The 20000-nt window shown below is 28.1% G+C and overlaps 1 protein-coding gene across 2 annotated transcripts in view; it reads left to right on the forward strand.

The window, feature by feature from the left end:
* Positions 1-20000, forward strand: part of LOC118447789 (ras-related and estrogen-regulated growth inhibitor) — a 97281-nt gene that overhangs the window by 57763 nt on the left and 19518 nt on the right. The window lies entirely within an intron of this gene.

The raw sequence follows: 20000 nt of genomic DNA on the forward strand, positions 1-20000 counted from the left end.
ACGCGCCTTCTTAAAGGCTCACGGACCGAGCAATAAATTTACTTTGGATCGTAAGCCTCGTACCTTTTCTCTCTCTTTCTATCTCTATCTCTCTTTCTTCCTCTTTCTCTTTCTTTCTCTTAGTCACTCGTTCTTGTGAGAAAATAAGAAAAAGAGAGAAATTGAATGACTGAGATGCTAATGTCCACTCCGTGTGGTTGATTTTAATCTTAATATCTTTGGCTTTGTCTCTCTCTCTCTCTCTCTCTCTCTCTCTCTCTCTCTCTCTCTCTCTCTCTCTCTCTCTCTCTCTCTCTCTCTCTCTCTGTGTTCTTTTTCTCTGTCTTTCTCTTTTATTCGTCGAATACTTTTGAAAATCCGCAGATAAGATGAGAGACGAGTTTCGTATATGTATGTATGACGTTTCAAGGTTAGTACCAAGGTTGACAGAAATCCGCGGTAGTCATTTTACGACTACTAAAAGACAGATTAATTAAATGTCCTAAGGATCTAAATGATCAAGATTAATCGGGAAAGAGAGAGAGAGAGAGAGAGAGAGAGAGAGAGAGAGAGAGAGAGAGAGAGAGAGAGAGAGAGAGTGAGAGAATGAGATATGACTTTTTTTTTAATCATATCTACTTATTTGATCGATTGGTATTTTTATTAATTAACGTGTAAGTAAACATTTGTAAAATAAATATTAAATATATATATACATATGAGTTCAGTATAAATAGTTAAATGTCAGGATTGTGTCTTAGTTACATCACATAAATATATATATATATATATATATATATATATATATATATTACATATTGATATTTTATTACAAATATCAATCGGATATATTTAAAATATCATCGAAATGTTTGAAAATAATTTATTAAATAATCCAATGAACCTATATGTATCTTTTCTTTTTTTCTTTTTTAATTTATAATTAATCACGTTCATTTTTGATTAATGATCGTGTCCAATGATGATCATTTGACATCGATCATATATCGAAAAATTCTTTAATTTTTATTTAAAAACTTTTTCTTTTTTTTTTTTTTTTATTTCGATCCAGACATAATCCATATTAAAATTGACTTAATCTTATTTATCTTCTTTTTCTTTTTTTAATTAGACCTCTTCTAGGTTCACTTTATTTTTCAAATTTTATAATTAGAACTATTGATTTCTCTCTCTCTCTCTCCCCCTCTTTCTTGAAAAAAAGGAATAAAAATGAAAAAAAATAAAAAAAAAAAAAACAGAAACAATAGATACAGCTTTAATTGACTATCGTTATCGATCATTTGAAAACTTTGCTTCGATAAAAATATATATCTACATTAATGTTCTTCAATATCATGTAAATACAATAAGAAGAATAAATAAACATATTTGTACTTATGTAATCAATTGTATTCCGTCCTTCGTATTTCAAATTCGCTGATGTTATGCTGACTCTTACAAATTCCATTACTTGATAAACAATACGTATCGCATACACATATTTAATAAACACCCACACACATGGACACACGTACAAATTCACACACGCACGTACTCATACACCCTAGCTAGCTATCTGTACGTACACACATCTATATATATACATATATATATATATATATGCACATACATATATATATAATCAATTTCATCAATAAATTTGACAATGTACAAATAAAAAAACGTATTCTAATTAAATACAATTTTGAATACAATTCGATTAAATTCCATTCAGTAATAACAAATCTTACAAGAGCAGGCAACGCATAAGAGAATTTTTTGAATTGTAAGCACTTCTTTCATTATTATTATCATTATCATTATTACTATTATTATTATTATTATTATTATTATTATTATTATTATTATTATTATTATTATTATTATTATCATTATCAATATTGTCATCATTATCATCGTCATTCTATCCTTTCTTTCTTTTATTTCACGGTCGCCATTGTATTTTAATCGCTTTCGATTTTGCAAGTGCATCTACAATTTTCACCGCCGCCGTCGCCGTCTTCTTCGTCATCGTCGTCGCCGTCGTCGTCGTCGACGTCGTAGTCGTCGTCGTCGTCATCGTATCATAATGCGATCACGTAGCGCACCGACTCAATGTCTACTTGATAAGCCGTACGTGCGACCATTAGGCGTGAAGATAATTTTATTTACTCCTTCCCTTCCCTTCTTCTATGGAATAGAAATATATATATATATATATATATATATATATATATATATATATATTTCTCTTTCTATTCCTCTTTGCCATCTTTCTTTGCCCCCTCCCTTTATACCCTCCTTTACCCCTTTCAATCCCGTTTGGCATCTCTCTTCCGCGTAGTGGAGTAACATGTGCGGAGGCCGCAGGACTCCTCTCTCCGACGTTAACCGACGAGAAAAGATAAATGATGCGAACGCGCTCTTAGAGCTCATTTGCATTCGTGAGAAGGAAGGAAAAGCAAGGGAGAGAAATGATTTATTTCGGATCGAAAGCATGGAGACACACTCGACGTATATAAACGCGCGCGCGCGCGTATGTGCCGCATACTTACGTACGTAAGTATACGTGTATGTATATGTACGTAAGATACTTACTTACTTACTTACTCATTGACAGAGAATTTCTGCATATCTCTAAACGCATTCGTTTTTTATTTCTAATTTCTAACATGAGACGTTTCGATTCTATTTATAATGGTATAATTTTATTATATAGGGTGTGCTCTCTCTCTCTCTCTCTCTCTCTCTTTTTCTTTCTCTGTCTTTATTTCTATCTCTATCTTTATCTCTATCTGTTCTATTTCTTTTCTTTTTCCTTTTTTTGCTAATTTGTAAATAATTCTGTAAATTAAGTGGATTTATTTTTCGTTAATTATAATTTCGTTAATTATAATAATTCGATAATTATAATTCGAAAATATATATTTTCGTTAAAAAATTTTTTATTTCAATTTATTATTTATGATGTCATATAGAATGAGATTCGTTAATTCGATCGTGCGTTTTAAATGTCTCAAGAATTTAATAATTAAATGGATCTTCATTTATTTTCCTTTTCTTTTTTTTTTTTTTTTATATTATTATTATTAATCATTTTAATAGTAAATTATAATGTATAATATTACATAAGCCGAGATCCGGTAATTAGATCCTAGATATTTGAATATATTTTGTAAAATAAATGAAATTTATTTGATAAATTCAAGAGATTTTACGTAATATTTTTGTGTAATATATTTATAAAAAACGATTATTATTAAAGGCACAACTATTCAAACAATTATGACATATACTCAATGTATCGAATAGATTTGGTCTGTTAATTTTAGAAATATTCAGGTATATTTCTGTCTTATCTTTGTCAAGTTTTTATCTATAAAGATAATAATTACTAACGAAGTAGTTTTTTTTAACGAGTTCGAATATATAACGTGCCTATCGAAATGAAATATTGTACACTTGACAGTGTCAAAGTTTTATGACTTTTATTAAAGAAAAATTTAAATACACTAGTTTTCAATTTTATTTTTTCATTTTCATTTCTTTTTTCTTATTTCTTTTATATTAATTTTTATTAATTCTATATCCGTAAATAACACAAATATATTCTACTGTATATATATATATATATTTTTTTTTGTTGAATAAATTATCGAAAGATCAAATCGATCTCATTATTTGAAATATTCTAATCAGATTCTAAAACGATAATTATCGTTATTTTAATTCGCTCGTAAACAAATAAATAAAATAAAGAAAGGGAAATAAAGAGAATAAAATAAAAAAGAAAGAAAGAAAAGATAAAGAAAAAGAATGAAAAGAATCGAAGGAAGGAAAGAAGGAAAGAAAGGAAGAAGGAAAAAATGAATGAATGAATGAATGAATGAATGAATGAATGAATGAATTAAAAAAAAAAAGAAAGAAAAAATTTCCCAAGAAAAAAAAACTAAAATGAGAAAGATTGCATAGAACGAAGGAAAATATATTAAATACCAAATAGTATGTAGTACAGAGAGAGAGAGAGAGAGAGAGAGAGAGAGAGAGACACCAGTAGCGATTGTTAATTAAATCGAACGACCATCTCGATCCATCTCTCAAGGATAATGGATCCAATAGTTCGTAAGTTGGATGCTGGGAACGCCTCAGACACTCTCAGTAGAAGATTGAGACTTCGGAATGAATATATATCTGTCTTTTTATTTTTCTCTCTCTCTCTCTCTCTCTTTCTCTATCTCTTTATCTATCTATCTATATCTATCTCTATCTCTTACTCGTTAGTACGACGGTGCAAATCGTCGATTGCGAAATCGAGAAAGGCTCATGTTAGATCGCGAGTCTCTCTCTCTCTCTCTCTCTCTCTCTCTCTCTCTCTCTCTCTCTCTCTCTCTCTCTCTCTCTTTCTCGACATTTAACGGTTCTAATAACGAGCAGCATAATTAATTTGTGCGCTACGACATCGATTATCCGAGCGCCGATTAAACGCACGATCCATTATCCTACATCGTCTCTCTCTCTTTCTCTCTCTCTTTTTCTCTCTCGTCTTTTCTTTCTTCCTTTCTTTCTTTCTATCTATCTATCTATCTATCTATCTATCTTTCTATCTTTCTTTAGTCGGCAAAAAGGAAATGTTTCACAATGAATGTCGTTATCCATATTCCATGCTTCTATGGTTCGTAAATCACTTTGCTCGACTGCTTGGAAAATTTACACATACACAAAAACGTTTGCACAGACACATACACACACACGCACACACACACACACACATACGCATACACAAACACATAAGAATGAAAACCATACATGAACGACATACGAATATATAGACGAATACTATCGTACATATATACGTACATGTATATGAATATATTCTCACATATGTATGCATGAATGTACTGCATATGATATCCATATATCCATACACGTATGTATGTGTGTACATACATTTCGATATAACTAATATACCTGTGCATACATGGATATTATATGTACGCTGATGTTTTATTTTTATTTTTATTTTTATTTCTTTTGTTTTCTTTTTTGTTTATTTTCTTCTCTTTCTTTTTTTTTACTTTTACATATATCTACACATATTTGCGTGTATGTATGGATGTAGAACAAAAATATGTGTGTGTGTGTGTGTGTGTGTGTGTGTGCGTGTGTATATATATATGTATAGAGATACTTACATGTAGTGTTTTTTTTTTTTTTTTTTTATCATTGATGGTGGTTCACGTAGGTGAGTCGACAAGCTCGTGTACGGTATAAACGAGGCCCGTCGTCGAAGCGTAAACTCGCTTCGTTGCAGCGTGCACCGTGTTAGCGATTAAACGAAACGACTGATAATAATTACACCGGCAAATATTTCGTCTTCATTAATGCACACGTCGTGCATCAGCTCGCTCGCTCGCGTTGTTGTGTGTACAGGGTACGAAGCGGATTCTATGGGATTTGTTTTTTTTTCTTTTTTTTTTCTTTTTTTTTTTTTTCCTTTCGCAAAAAGAATTGGCATTCGAAGTGATTATCGTTTCCTTTGCAAGCTTGAGAGAAAAAAAAAGGGTTTAATTAAATCGTTGAATTCTTTTTCTTTTTCTTTTTTTTTTTTTTTTTTTTTTTGTGTGTTTTCTTTTTATACGATTTTTTGTTTTGTTTTGTTTATTAAATCGCTCCAATTTTTAATTTTATTTACCAAATATCGATTTAAATATCGTGTGTAACTATAAAAAAAAAAAAAAAGACAAAGAAAAAGATTGACAAAAGAAGCGGCTTTTTTTTTTTTTTTTTTTTTTTTTAACGAGTTCTAACTTTTTTTTACAAGTTATAATCTTTTTTTTTACGTTTTCATTTTCTTTTTTTTTTTTTCTTTTTTTTCAGAAGTTTTAACTTTTTTTACAAGTTTTCATTTATCTAATGTCAACTTGTAACAGTAACGATTTAATTTTAAACAGGTCTTCACAAATGTTTTCGTCAAATTGCAATCTGATGAATTTAGCAAACTTAATGAAAGAAAATTCGAAGAGGAAACATAAAAAAAAGAAAAATACCAAACAAACAAAAGAAGAGAAAAAAAAATGGAAAAACTTGCGAAGATCTAAGACACCAGAAGAAAATCATTGAGAAACGAAACAAAGCGATCTATTAAATTTATAGAAAGATTTAACAAAACACCACTACCACTCCTCCCTCCCCTCGTAATTTCTATACACACAAAAATTGTAGATATCAGAGATTATAAAACTACCAAACTTTTCGATCAATAATTTATAATATTATTTTTAAAATTAATATTTAAAATTAATATCATGACGTTGTTGAAGCCACGTTATGTTAAGAAAGAAATTAAAAAAAAAAAAGAAAGGATATAAAAAAGAATAAAAATAAAAATAGAAATAAAAATAAAAGAAAAACGAAGTCGAAAATATTCATACACATAACTCCCCCCCCCTCTCTCTCTCTCTCTCTTTCTCTCTCTCTCTTTTTCACGAAAGATCAGAACAAATTGCCTGTTAAAACTTTCCCATATATTTTGAAATTCTTAAGATTGTTTAGGTACAAAGATAATCATTTTTCAGATTTCGCGAAATATTACAACCCCCTAAATAACCCCGTTGATATGGTTCGTAAAAAAATCTCAGGAGTCTTTAAAAGGATATATAGTGATCGTGTGTGCGATCGATCAGACGGATCTCGGTAGGTGTTCCAACTGTAGGTATAATAATAAACTGGTTAACAAGGGCAAAGGAGAGTTCAGGTAGGCTGGCACCATAGAAGCCTTTTAGCCTACGTAGGAAGTCGAGCAACAAATGGGTAGGTGGCACGTTGCCGGGTGCTCATGGGGTCTCGACCTCGTCCTACCACGATTAATATTTCCATCGTGCATTGTTCCTCGTCACGTAAATCTACGACTTTGAGATAAGCTATTCGGTAATCGTTTCATAAATCCCATTTGTATCGTTTAATTCGATTCGAGCGTAACAAATATATATTGTTCTTTATATTTATCATATTATCATTTCGACGTCCCCGGAAATATGTTTTTCGAACGATTCCTTTCTTTTTATTGTTTTTTTTTTTTTTTAATCGCATCATCTCGCACGAAATTTGCAGCAGTTGGCGAGAAGAATTTTTTCTTTTCTTTTTATTTTTCCTTTTTTTTTTCTTTTCTTTTCTTTTCTTTTCTTTTCTTTTCTTTTCTTTTCTTTTCTTTTCTTTTCTTTTTACATATAAAAAGGGCGTACAGTGCGAGTCCTGTAAAAAAAAAAAAAAAAATATCGTGAGAATCGATTGATTCAATTTTTTTATAGATCTTCTTCTTTATTCAAAAAGAAAAAAAAAAAAAAGAAAGAACAAAGAATTATTTGTAATCCCAAAAAAAAAAAGAAATAAATAAATAGGAGATATATTCGTATGATAATTCGACGAATTAATTCTGAATCGTTCTACGCTCTACGATCTCGATATCTGTTTTACTTTTTACGATAAAAATAAAAGTTTCCTCCTTAAAAAAAATTTCCTAAATATTCTTTATCGCAAATCTCGTTGAAATGAACGATGTCTTTCTGTGTTTCCCGCAGTACGAAACGCTAAGGAATTCCTCACGAGATATCTCGAAAGATATTTGCTCTTTTCTTTGAAACTCCACGTTATCTCCACAAAGTTTCAAAGTTTTCTTTGGTATTAATATACGTACCAAACACACACACTCTCTCTATCTTTCTCTCTCTCTCACTCTCACTCTCTCTCTCTCTCTCTCTCTCTCTCTCTCTCTCTCTCTCTCTCTCTCTCGCAATATTATTTTCATCGTTACATTGAAATCCAAGGAAGCTTGCCGAAACTTATTATATTGTTTGTTCGTTAGTTCTTTCTTTTTTTTCCTTTTTTTTCTTATTTTTTTTTTATTATTATTTCAATTGCGAGAGCGAAAGAAAATAAAAAAAGAATGCTAATAATTTTTATAGATTTTTATCAAAATTATTTTCTTTCTTTCTTTTTTTTTTTTTTTTTTTTTTTTATATATTTATAAAAATATATATATATAAATATATATATATATAAAGAGCTGTCCTGTAAAAGATCATCCAGATATAAAAAAGGAAAAAAATTTCGAGAAAGAAAGAAATAAATAAATAAAAGAAGAAAAAAAAAGAAATATATATATATATATATATATAGATAAGTATTGTAGATAGAAAGAGATTTGGAGCGAGTTATCTATGTCTAGGCCCGAACGAAATTGATTCTATAAATTTCCGTAATATGTATGTATCTTTCGGCCAATTTCGAAATGGCTCGAAGGGTAAACTCAAAGTTAAAGTAGCCAGTCAGTAAGTCAGTTAGTCAGTTAGTCAGTCAGCCATTCAGCCGGTCAGTCATACGGGAATAAAGTCGGGTGGTTTGCCGTTTGTCCTTGAAACGGATTCATCGATTCATTGCAATCTTCTCTTGGACGTCCAGGTGTGTTCCATTGGCCGAAGAAAATATGTGTATATACTCTTCATCCTTAGCCTGCTGGCACACTTCCCCAATTCTCGTATTGTTCTTTGTGTTCGTGTGTATTCACGTTCGAAATAAATCTTGAAAGGGCTGTAAGAGAAGGGAGTAGTTTAAGACTCTTGATCTCTCTCTCTCTCTCTCTCTCTCTCTCTCTCTCTCTCTCTCTCTCTGTCTGTCTTTCTCAGTTTCTTTCTGTCTTTGTCCTTCTTATATTGCACGTGGTCTTACAGACCGACCCAGGCACCGTTTTGTAATAATTGCCAGCTGTGCTTTTTCGTGGGAGGTTTTCGACGATGCAGTTTCTCAAACGATATGCCTACCTTAATTGATAATTAAACACGCCAACTCTCGGCGAATTTAACGACGCCATTTCTGCCTTCTGTTAATAATCGATAAATCATGCTAACGTATTTATGCTCGAAACTCGTCTTACTCTTCGACGATATTTTTTCTCTCTTTCTTTCTCTCTGTCTCTCTCTTTCTCTCTCTTTCCTCCTTTTTTTTTATCTCTTTTTCTCTCATTTAATTCTTATTTCTCGTTTAATTCTTATTCAACTTTTTGACCGACCGAAAATTGGACGCCGGAAGTCATCAGAGAGTAATGGCGTAATTGAAATACTACGTACGAATTGGTGTATATATATATATATATATATATATATATATATATATTTATATGTATATAAATATATATGTATGTGTAGGTACTTGCTTTTTCAGTTATGTTTCTTATTCCGTTACTCGAATGATAATTATTATTAATGATAAAAGATTATTCGGAACATGTACATACTATTTATTAAAAATAAAAAGTTTTTATTTCATCGTTTGTTGTTAAAGTTTACATTTCATATAAATAGATACATATAATATAACAATGGGACATATTTATTAGATAATACATATATTTTGGTATTAACGAAGTTTAATCGTTTGTCTTTGAACATATATATTTTTCTATTTTTTCTTTTTTCTTCTTCCTTTTTTTAATCTTTTTTTTCCTTTCTTTTTATCTTCTTTTTATATATATATATATATATATATATATATATATATATATATATTTTTTTTTTTTTTTTTGTAAAAAGAAATGGAATTTCAATTTCACTTATCGATTTATTGATTTGCACAAGTAACTACATATCTATGTATCTAAATCTTTATCGATATCGATCGTAAAGCCTAGTGGTAAATTAACGACGTCGTTACTCTTAACGTTAATAATGTAACGAGCACCGAAGGCGAGGACAACTAAGAAATTACTACTGCTCTCGTGACCAACTCCTGACAACCTGCTTACCACATATCACATTGTAATACTGTAGAACTCGAAATTCCAATTCGTTATAATATTTTATTCGATCATTTTTCGATCGATCGTAATCCTTTTTTTATTTATTAAAAAAAAGAAAAAAACAAAGAGAGAGAGAGAGAGAGAGAGAGAGAAATGAAACGAAAAAGACAAAAAAAAAAAAGAACAAAACTATGCTCATGATTAACAATCGTTTCGTTATCTTTTAATATCTCTTTAAGGATTACATGAATTTCTTGAATGTATATATTATTTTATAATTTTCTTCAATTATGTCACGTATATGTAAGCGTCTCTCTCTCTCTCTCTCTCTCTCTCTCTCTCTCTTTCTCTCTGTCTCTTTCTAATGAATCTTAAAGGACGTACATATGTACATTCTTCTTCTTCTTCTTCTTCTTCTTCTTTTTTTTCTTTTTTTTCTTCTTTTTTTCTTTTTTGTTTCGAATCACTTCGATAATAACCAATGAAAAATGTAATCATTATCGTCATTGACATACCATTCTCTTATCTTAATTTCAAAATATTCGCAAATGGGCAAATAAAAAGGACTGTAGGAAATCGTTTCTAAATATAAAATTTGATTGAAATTAAATCGTACGTGTTGTAACGGTGGATTCCATTTTTTTCTTTCTTTCTTTCTTTCTTTCTTTCTTTCTTTCTTTCATTCTATCTTTCTTTCCTTCCTTTTCTTTTTTTTTCTTTTTTTTTTTTCTTCTTCTTCTTTCCCTCTTTATCTTATTCCTAAAAATAACGATTACCGCATCGAGCGCGATTATTAAATCGATAGGAATTTTCATCACAGTTGTTGATTTCGCTTTACTTAACGCTAAAAAACATGATGCTCTATTTAATTCAACGATTTTAATTCGATAATTAAGATCAGTCGATTAGAATGATATTGTGAGAGAGGAGAAAATGTTTGAAGATATAGTAAAATGATCCGACAGTTTGATATTATTATTATTATTATTATTATTATTATTGTTGTTATTATTAGTATTCCTTTTTTTTCTTCTTCTTAACAATTGAATCCAATTAAATATTATATAGCAAATAAATATTATTGTTATGATAATAATTATTATTACTATTGTATTTATTATATGGGACAAATTTCGAAATGTCGATCGCGTATTCTACTTTATTGTTATATTCCTTTTGTTCTCTCTTTTTTTTTATTTTTTTTTATTTCTTTGACAATCAAATCTAATTAAACGTAATTGCAAAAAAATATTATCGCAATGATAATCATTGTTATTATTATATGTTATAATTAACACAAAGCCGGTTAACAGTTTTGTATTATTTTTTCTTATTTCCTTTTTTTTTTTTTTTTTTTTTACAATCGAACGTAATTAAAAGTAGTTGCGATAAATATTATTGCAATGGTAATCATTATTATTATTATATGGGATAAATTTCAAAGTATCAATCACGAATTTTACATTATTATTACGCTCATCCTTTTTTCTTTTTTCTTTTTCCTTTTTTTTTTTTTTTTTTTTCTTAACAATCGAACATAATTAAATGTAGTTGTAACAAATATTATCGTAATGGTAACGGTTATTATTATTGTTATTATATCGAAGAAATTTTGAAGATGTCATTTATCAATTTTACATTATTATTGCTTTTCTTTTTCTTAACAATCGAACAATTAAACAACGTGACAGTAAATATTATCGTAATGATAACTATTGATATTGTTATTATTATTATTATTATTATTATTACTATTAGTTTTTTTTTCTTAATAATCAAACATAATAAAATGAAGTTAGTAATATCAAAATGTCGGCCCCAGTTTTACATTATTATTATTATTATTATTATTATTATTATTATTATTATTATTATTATTATTATTATTATTATTATTATTAATATTATTATTATTATTATCATTTGTTACTTTTTTTGAACAAATCGAATTACAATAAATCTAAAACTATAATAATCGTAATGATAATAATTGTTATTATTATAAATATTATATGATATCGAAATTTTCGATGAAAGGTCAAAAGGAAATAAAGGGAATAAGATATTTTGTAATGACTTCATGTAAGAAGATGAAATCGTTGACACACGAGTGTGTGGTGTAGATAGGAGGATGTTAAAATTGCCTCGTTCAAGAACGCAGACAAGAGGGTCGCTAATCGTTTCAGCCAGGCAAGCCGACGTCTGTAAATAGTTACACGGTGATGCTAGAGCCTAGCAGTCGGCTAATAGGTCGGGCAACGTCCCAGCTTGCTATCCGCCAGATTTCTAATTACCACATTAATTCTAAACGAGTCCGTCCGTTCCTCAAGCGTTTATGCATTTATCATAGTCCTTCCTGAAAATGCGAAAAATGTAATATGCTTATACACATAAGAGAAATATTTTAAAAAAATTATATATATATATATATTCGAGTTTACACACTTTTTATAAAAAAAACAATTGATCTATATACAAAAGATATTGCAATTTTTATATTAATTTTTTTAAATTACAATTTTCATTTTGTAATATTTATAAATAGAAATGGAAATTTTTATCGGTATAATTTTTAAATAATAATAATAATAATAATAATAATAATAATAATAATAATAATAATAATAATAATAATAATAATAATAATAATAATAATTTTTTTTTATTATTATTATAGATCGTTTCTTGCATTTGTCTCCGGCATTTGTTTTGTCTTTCTATAAATTCGTAATACTTTTTTCTTTTTCTTTTTTCTTTTTTTAAGACCGCGACAAAATAGGAATGGTTAATTTAAAATAATTTTTCTATACATATAATATATATGATTATGATTATGATTATTTTTTTTTCTTTTTTGTTGTTATTATTATTATTATTATAAGAAGTTATAAAAATTTGGTTAAACTCATCCAACAGGGTTGGACCCGATTATTCGTCGAGTTCAACGAAACGAAGGCATTGCACCTTTCGAAGTATCGTATTACACTCCACTTTCATTCGTTCAGCTTCATCAGACACACACACACACACACACACACACACACACACACTCTCTCTATGCATCGAAAGTTCTAAATGGATAAACGACTCTAACACCTGTCGTTTGTATACACGTATCTTTTTATATTTCCAAAAAAAAAAAAAAAAAAAAAGAAATAAATAAAGAAAGAAAAAAAAAAAGAAAAGAAAGTGAAAAAACATTTATAATAATTTTATCGTAGATAAAAGAAGAAATTAGAAATTAAGAATATTTTCAACGATCCAACGAGCGTAACGAGACACGCAATTAAATCAATTTACGAATATAACGAATCAATAAAATACAATATTAAATAACATCGTAATTATGCGTAATACGATTTCAATCAATGACGATAATAAAAACGATAAAAAAGTAATAATAATAATGATGATGATAATAATAATAATAATGATAATAATAATAATAATAATAATAATAATAATAATAATAATAATAATAATAATAATAATAATAATTAATAAAATAAAAAAAAAGGAAAAAAGATTTCTCGAATGTAATTCAATCAAATGTTATACTTAAAAAAAAAAAAAGAGAATAGGGGAACGAAAAATGACGTAGTAATTAGTCCGTTAGGAAAAAAAAAGAAATAAATAAATAAATAAAACAAGACAAAGGGAAAATAATCTTCTTATCAAATCAAATAAATAAATAAATAAATAAATAAATAAATAAATAAATAAATAAATAAATAAATAAATAAATAAATAAATAAATAAATAAAGAAAAAAAGAAAAAAAAGAAGAAGAAGAAAAGAGATACAAAAAAAAAATCTATGATCTTCGTTTGTTTAGATCATGATCGATAAGCCAATGGCGTATGCATCTACGGATAGATCTCGATATTGCCTTAATCGCTCATAAATATTTATCGATCGATTGTATTCGAGACAATTGGACGCGATGCCGGAATAGCATCAACGCGTGCGTGCGTACGTGCGTGCGTGCGTGCGTGCGGTACAGTGCGTGCGTTCGTGCGTGAGTTCGTGAATGCGTGAGTTCGTGCATTGCGTGCATTGCGTGCATTGCGTGCATCGCGTGACGAGAAGGCTTCGCATTCTATCGAATGAGGTATTCGGTATACAAGGAGACGCCGTAATAACGATCGATCTTACGGGAGGGATTCCAAATGTGTTTTCTGATGTATTATATCTTTGTCTCATTTTATCTTTCTCTCTCTCTCTCTCTTTCTTTCTTTCTTTCTTTCTCTTTTCCTCTCTCTCTGTCTCTCTCTCTCTCTCTCTCTCTCTCTCTCTCTCTCTATATGCATATATCTTTTTGTCATCGAGATGTATATCATAATAAACGTTTATTCATTTAGAAATTTCAATTAATTTCGTTATCTTACGTCTATCTTAAAGAATTAATTAAAAAAATATATAATCGAAATACTAATTCTGTTCTTTTCTGTTTCTTCTTTTTCTTTTTTTTTATTTTTTATTTTTTTGTCTAAATCGTGGATGATTTTGTTTTTCTTTTTTTTTATTCGATTCATTCCTTTTTTTTTTTTTTTTTTTTTTTTAATATGAATCAACTGATCAATATTTTGACACTTTATCAATGAAATTACGATCTTTTTATTCGGGAGATAATAATCTAGATTAAAACGCAAAATATGAGGAAAATAAATAAAAAGAAGAAAGAAAATTAAAAGAAGAACTAGGAGATATATTGATTCGTAAGAAATTTCTTTTTCTGTTTACATTTTTTTTTCTTTTTTCTTTTTTTAACTTTTCTTTCGCACGAGTTAGCAATGTGACACGTAATTTATATAATAACAAAGTAATAAAAGTACGATTATCTACAATTAAAATAAAATATGAAGTGAGAAGGGGAAAAAAATAAAGAAAGAAAAAAAATTTACTTATCCACATTTTCTTTTAAATAAATTTTCTATCATTTTTGTTTTTTGTTTTTTCTTTCAAATATAAACCATCATAAAATTTCGTACGATAGTTTGTAGTTAAATATATAATATATATATATATATATATAATATATCTTTATAATAAAAAATAATGACAGTAAATTTATTTAATAGCGAAGTATAATTTATATTAATAACAAAATAAAATTCTCTACTACAAAATTAAAAAAAAAAAAAAAAAAAAAGAAAAAAAAAAAGAAAACATCGGTATGTAGATGATAAAAATCAAAAAGAATAAAAAATAATAATATCAACTTTTATATCTTATTCTTTTATATATACCCATCTATTTACATTTAATCAAAAAGATTGATTTTTTTTTTTTTTTAGACACATATATGCGCATGCATATTTTTTCTTTTTTTCTTTCTCTTTTTTTTTTTTTTTTTATTCTCTGAAACCCTAAATTCACCAGCCGAAGCTATGTGGTTGAAGAAAAAAAACGTCGACGACCGTCGTGGTTGAAGAAAAAAGGAAATAGAAAGGAAAAAAGAAGAAGAAAAAGAAAAGGGAAAAAAAAGGAAAGAAAAGAGAAAAAAGAAAATGAAAGAGAAAAGAAAGAGAAAAGAACAAAGTTTCTTCTTTTATTTCTTATCTTATCTTTTGTTTTTTTCGAACAATACCAACGACGCAAAACGAAGGACTTTAAACGTAGTTTATGTAATTGTCCAATGAATGGAAATGGCATAGTCATTGTGGCTCGTAAAATGATTCGAAACAAAAAGAGATCGGTAGTTTTTTTTTAACGAAGAGGAACCCGTTAACAGAGAGAGAAAGAGAGAGAGATAGAGAGAGGGAGAGAGAGAGAGAGGGAGAAGTCTGAAATAGGTTTCGAAAGGTACATACGTAGGTATATATCGATTATTGTCGTCGTTGGTCGTCGTCGTCGTCGTCGTCGTTGTCGTTGTTGTTGTCGTCATCGTCGTCTTACTGTTCATTCCAAATCGATTGAAGAGTGGGCGAAAACCTTGCGAGAATTCTCAGGGAGACACCGCGCGCTTTAACACCCACGCGATCCCACGGGATAAGGTACGCTCACTATGAAAACGAATTATGTTTCTTCTTTTATATATATATATATATATATATATATATATATATATATAAAAGCGCAGACCGGATAACTATCCTCCGCCATATTCTTTCTTGCACTCGATAACACCGATGTTTCTCTTCTTGAAAACAAAAATGTCTTTTTTTGTTCTTTCTCTCTTTTTATTTCTCTTTGTCTCTATCTCTGTCTCTCTCTCTCTCTCTCTTGCTCTCTTTTTCGTTATCTTATATCTTTTCAAATGATATTAAGCTTTAAATATGTGGTCAATAATTTTGATAAAATTTAATTTATCGATGTATCCATCTCGATAAATCTTTTACGTCTTTAATTATTTACGTTGTTGTTTTTCTTTTTTTTTTCTCTTTTTTTTTTTTTTTTTTTTTTTTTTTTTCGATTTCTATTATAATTGCGAAGAAATTATTTATCTCAATTTTTTCATTTCTTCGATTTAATCTCAACGATTATTATTTTAATCTCTATATATGTCTCCGATTTTGATCTTATTATTTTTTCTTTTTTTTTTTTTTTTTTTTTTAAATTTACAAATATTTTTGCGATATTTTTTAGTCGATTAAATTTTTCATTCGTACAAATTGATTTATTATTTACGTTATTGTTTGTTGTTGTTATAAGTGATGATCACCTGTGATATTATTTTTTTCCCTTTTTTCTTTTCTTTCGATTTAATCTCTATAAAGAATTTTGTCTCGTTATACTTTAAGAGCCGTAAAAATTTGATCTTAAAAATTTTATCTTCGAAATTATAACGACAAATTATAAAAGAAAAGAAAAGAATGAAAACGTGAATGTCGAAGAAATGAAAAATAAATCTTACGATAATACGTAAAATTGTATACACCCTATATACAATATAAAGGACAGGTCAAAAGTGATCCTAATTAGGCGTGTCAAAAAAGATCCTAGATGATTTTTAAAAATCAATTATTAAACCCATATACGCGCATTCCCTTAAAGCTAAATTATTCCATTTTCTTAAATCATAAATTTTCAATCATAATAAATCGTCAAATTGTAATATCAACTTCGTAAAACAAAACGAGCTTATTGTCATAAATCTATAATAAAAATCATCGTGAATGTAATAATAGTTATTTAAAATCATTCGAAAAGTTTTCAATTACTCATTATAGATAAACAATAGATATACTTATCTATACAAATACGATCGATTGTGGACTATTGGTTATTATTCGATCATGTTAACTCCGAGTCCTATGGTGCCCTTGAAAAGACTCATTGTTTCAAAACAAACGTAACGGACGAAAGTTATCAATGAGAAGAGAGAAGGAAATACGATGATGATAAAAATAAAATGAAAAAATAAATAAAAAGAAAAAAAAAAAGACAAACAAATAATAAAGAAAAACATAAAATAAAAATTGGGAATAGAAATAAATCAAAATAAATAAAGAAAACAAAAATCCCTAAGTCTCGAGATTATCATCGATCGTCGATCGTGTTGTGTGTCGTGCCACGTCACGCTTCGTGTCGTATATACATACATACATACATACATACATAGATACATACATACCTGTATACATACATGCATAGATACATACATATGTATATATACATATATACATATATACGTACATACATCTTCTTCCGGGCAAGGAGCATACGACTTATGTAAGAGCTTGTAAATTCTGCGTAACTATTCGAGCGCGGGCGTTGCGTTACATAGATTGGTGTAGACGCCAAGGGTGGTGAAGTATCCCACTGGATATTAGCTTACATCTTCTTCAAACACGTCTCCTCTATCTGTGACGAGACCTATCTCTCTCTTTCTCTCTCTCACCCTATCTCTCTCTCTCTCTGTCTTTCTCTCATTCTCTCTCTCATTCTCTCTCTCTCTTTTTTTTTTTCTATCCCTCCCTATCGCCCGTTTTACGAACGAACTCGTAAATTTAACGATAGATTTTTGTTTGTTTGTTTTTTTTCTTTCTTTCTTTTTTCTTTTTTCTTTTTTTTTTTTCTTTCGTATACGTATATGTATATTTTTAAACATTTTCTTTTTTTTTTTTTTTCCTCGAATAATCGTAAAAAACATGGTAAAGTAGAGCGTTCTTTAGATTGATGAGAGTTTAAGTAGGTCATGGAAACTATACTGCCATAATTCATGATCTTTTCTTTCGTCGATCTCGAAATAAAAAATTATTCAGATCGTTCGCGTTAATTTATGAAAGATTTTTTTTCTTTTCTTTTCTTTTTTTTCTTTCTTCTTTTCTTTTCTCGTCTTTTTTTTCTTTTTTTATGCCATTCCTTTACTTTTTACATTCTTTTCTCAAGACGATTAATTTCAATCGTAAAAGTTTTCCCAATAATGAATTTTTAAAAAGACAATGAGATTTAAAGACATGCATCATAATAGCTACGATACATAATTCTTGATATTGTCTGTTTTATTGTTTTGTTTTTCGTTTGTTCTTTTCTTAACTATTTTTTAAAACGAAGAAGACTGAAATCATTTCGACTGGTAGATTTGTTTGATTGATATTTTGATTATTATTATTATTATTGTTATTATTATTGTTTATTATTATTATCATTATTGTTATTTTTTTTGTTCTGAAAGAAAAAATGTAATATAAGCATATAAATTTTGTTTTTTTTTTTTTTATTTATACATAAGATATCAAATATATATAAATAAAAGAATAATATTGACAGTATTATTATTATTATTATTATTATTTTTCTTTTTTTTTTTTTTTGGTAGTAAAATATTGACTTTTCTTTTTTATGATTTTCAAGACAGAAAGAAATTCAGATCGATTTATTATAATATATTATTAACATGAATTTTTCAATATCCTTTTATCTATTATAAATAATGATATAAAATTGAATTTCTAATGATAAAAGAAAAAAAAATATATTAACTATTATTAATACTATTGTTTTTGTTTTGTTTTAATAAAATCTCGATTTAATTTTGGAACGATTTTCAAGAAGAGATAAAACAAGATAGAAATTTATGAGAGATTCATTGAAACGAATTTGTTTTTTAATAATAACGATAATATTTTCTTTGGCGAGATAGTCAAGGATAACCTTTCTCAAGTTTTTCTGAAGATTCCATGAAAGCGAGTGGCCCGTTATCTCGACGGGAAGCCTCCGTTACTGTATCTCGTAACCACTGACAATGACTTACAGTGTTATTACTCGTAGTTTTACAACGATACGCTTCCTACCGGGTTCACCCTTCCTCAGAGAGAAGGGCAGTAACAGTAACTTATGACCGTTCTAACGAGCATCGGCCGTCTCGAGAGTTTTGCCGTGGCAAACAAACAAGTGAAAAGGGTTGCAATAAGAATAGAAAGAAAATCGAAGGGTAGGTGGAACGACCTGATAAATTCAATTATTTCTCTTAACACATTTCAAAAGCTAACATATTTATCGATTTAAATTATATACAAAATCCTAATCATTTATATATGCAGGAACGATTATTCATCATGTGTTTTTGATTATTTGATTTAATTAAAAGTAGAATTTATTTATTTATTTTCTTTTTTTTTTTATTTTATTTTATTTTTTTTTTTTATTTTTTTTTTATTTTTTTTTGATAAAACAATTAACGATTATGATCAATGTGTTATAATCAGATTTTTAAAAGAACGAATATATTTTATGATTAATTCAGAAATTAATTATATCGATTATAATTGTTTATAAATAATTTATATATATATAATCTATTAATTATATAATTAATTTTATTTATATAATTATACACAATATAAATAATAATTAATTATATAAATAATACAATGTAATTATATATCGAAATAATAACATCGAAATATTATTTGGTAAATTAATTAGTTCATTTCTTTCTCAAATCGTTCTCTTTTTATTAAATAATATTTATTTGATTTTTAAGAAAAACAAAAAGAAACATTATTATTAAAAACAATTTTTTTTTTTTTATAAAATAATAATATCATAAAATTATAAAATCTTGACACGCACATACACACACACACATACATCATCTAGCAAATGTAATTTTCGAATAGAAACACAAGCTTACATTGAGACAACAGTAGATATTTTCATTGCACAATGTTGTATAGACACTATAACGCACCGGTGAAAAATCTCCAGTCTTCCTCATTTTCTTCTACCTCCCCTCCTCCTACACACCTCGCCGATAGAGAAATCCTCCTCCTCCTCCTACTACT

This window comes from Vespa mandarinia, chromosome 3 (genome assembly GCF_050613455.1).
Source record: "Vespa mandarinia isolate Hongniang chromosome 3, ASM5061345v1, whole genome shotgun sequence".
Lineage (NCBI taxonomy): Eukaryota > Metazoa > Arthropoda > Insecta > Hymenoptera > Vespidae > Vespa > Vespa mandarinia.